Genomic DNA, 2,609 nt, shown 5'->3' with positions numbered 1-2,609 from the left:
TGTATAGGTATTCTGATTGGGCAATTTTTTGCAACCGTATGCTTTCATTGGTCAATTTTTTTTGCCTAACTTGAGCAATTCCAACCAATCATTGCTGTTGATAAGCATAGTTGAGCTAGGCAAATTAGGCAATTGAAAATTAACATACACTCGTATTGTTTCTGAACAGCCTCTGTGCTCAGTTTACGGTTTTGTGATATTTTATAATGTCTTCATTGTGTTGTGGTAATTTTTACGAGACTGCTCAGTCTGCGTTGGCCAAAAACAATTTAAAATGCCTTAATGAGCTTTATTCTCGTTTATTGGTCGACGTTCGACCTATGTTTACTAACGAGCAGCTGTTAGATAGAATTTATGACCCCGACCATACTCTGTGTCGAAATTTTGGAGCTGAAATATATGTGCCAAAGCACGCTCATGACGGAAAGACTTGTACTGCAATAAGGTAAATATATTATAATTATATATATCGTATTGTAGTATTTATATATACGTGTAAAATGGTTAAATCTCAATTTCGCTAGGCTATATCTTTGTCTACAGTCAGCAATTCATTCATACAATGCAATCAATCTACCAAACAAAATATTAATTTCTTTTCTTGAATATTTTTTAAGATCTGAAGCTTCTGGCAATTGCCTCTACAGTTCAGCTTCCTTAGTTCTGGTAGGTAACAATGCATTGGTCCCTACTTTGCGAATTTTAACATCGCTTGAGCTATTTATTCATGCTGCTTTTATGCTCAACACCCATGCTTTTGTCTGTTATAAGTGAGCACAGTGATGACTTTGCCCAAAGCTTAAACAATCTTTTGCCTTTGTCAGTGTCTAAAGAATGTTTAGACACTGGATATACAACAGATGAACTGGTAAAACAGGAGGCTATTTTAAATTGTAATGACCAGAAATGGTCATCTTTTCTTTGTATTTTGGGCCTATCTTCTGTTTTAGGTAGAAAAATTCATACTTTTTATCCTGATTCTGGTGAAAGTAGATATAAATTGTTATTTAATTATATTGTTCAGCCCCGGTTATTAAGCCAAAGAGGTTTGGATGCTATTAATATTTTGTTTTGTCATGAAGGATCTGTACAACCAGGTGAGACTTTTCAGTCTAATCATTTTGTGCCTCTCATTTTCCATGCCCACAGGCTGAAGCGAAAATTGTCTAATTCCTGTACACAGTCTAATTCTAGCAGCTCAACAACAGAGAAACGAAAATTTGTCAAAATTTTTCCAAATATTGCACCAAAAACAGTTGACATTTCAAATTTTTTTACTTCAACTAATAGGCCTGCTGCCCAACCAACTTTTAAAAGGATGCCCAATTAGAGTTTTTCTTCTGCTGCAGCTCTTGCTCAGACATTAAATAAAAGCCAATAGTCTTTTGCTTCACACATCATCCCAGGAACTATTGCCTGGTATTCCAACTTCTGGTGATATGCAACCTGCTGTTTTAACCCATAATTTTGATGTTTCCTTGTATAGGGAGAAAGTTAAGGGTATGGATAATTCTGAAATATGTCATTTGATAAAAAATGTATATAAACCAGATAAAAAGTATCATTTTCCTAAATCTAATGGCAGATCATTTAGGCATGATTGGCTAGACCAGCATGAATGGCTTTGCTATTCACCTTCACAAAATGGTGCGTATTGTCTATCGTGTGTGTTGTTTGGCAATAGATTCCCAGGCAAGGCCAGTAAAGTAAAAAAAGTTGTTTACTGAACCTCTTCAAGATTGGAAGAATGCTAAATGCTCTTTCACTCAACATGCTGGAAAAAGTAAAGGGAGGGAAGTCGGTTTGCATGCATCCACATCACCAATTTTGATGCTTTGCGTTCCCAAATATCAGGTACTCTGCAGCCTATCGAGATGATCATGGATGCTGGTATCAAGAAAGAAATAGAACAGAATAGGAAATACTATCTCCAATTATTGATTCTGTCATTTTTTGTGGACGTCTAGGTTTACCTCTTCGTGGGCATCGTGATGATTCCAAGTATCACCCTACTGTTGGTTGTTATTCATCTGGAGGGGTTGGTAATTTCATTGAAACACTCAATTATGGAGTTAGGAGAGGGGATAAAGTTTTAGAAAATCATTTAAAGAATTGTGGTAAGAATAGAAGTTATATTTCTAAAACAAGTCAAAATAAAATCATTAAATGTTGTGGCCAGGTAATCAGTAATCAGATTATTTCTGATATCAAAAAGTAAGTTTTTTCTGTTATTGCTGATGAAGCATCTGATTCTTCACATAAAGAACAAATGTCTCTTGTTTTGCGCTTTGTTGATACCGATATGAATATCAGGGAAGAATTCATTTCATTTCTTTTTGTAAGTGGGGACTAAGTGGTGCTCAACTTGCCAAGCTACTTTTAGAGGCTCTAAAGGAACTGACTTTATCAATAGATGATTGTAGGGGGCAAGGTTATGATGGGGCTGGTTCAGTTGCTGGTTGCACTAATGGTCTAGCAGCTCAAATTTTAAAGCTTAACCCAAAGGCTCTTTATACACACTGCTATAGTCATAGGTTAAACTTATCCATTTGCGATTCTTTGAGTATACGTGTTGTCAATGATATGTTGAAACATGTTAACAATGCCAC

General features: G+C 35.7%; 1 long non-coding RNA gene across 1 annotated transcript; it reads left to right on the top strand.

Annotated features, from left to right (window-relative positions):
* Positions 1-794: 794 nt before the first annotated feature.
* Positions 795-1,915, top strand: LOC124454000. Its single transcript, XR_006951290.1, has 2 exons — positions 795-1,097; positions 1,487-1,915. It is a non-coding gene; the product is annotated as an uncharacterized LOC124454000 (long non-coding RNA).
* The last annotated feature ends 694 nt before the right edge of the window (positions 1,916-2,609 follow it).

Source organism: Xenia sp. Carnegie-2017, unplaced genomic scaffold (assembly GCF_021976095.1).
Source record: "Xenia sp. Carnegie-2017 unplaced genomic scaffold, XeniaSp_v1 HiC_scaffold_29, whole genome shotgun sequence".
Classification (NCBI taxonomy): domain Eukaryota; kingdom Metazoa; phylum Cnidaria; class Anthozoa; order Malacalcyonacea; family Xeniidae; genus Xenia; species Xenia sp. Carnegie-2017.
The sequence above is the reverse complement of the archived record's forward strand: the minus strand, read 5'-3'. Positions and strand labels throughout refer to the sequence as shown.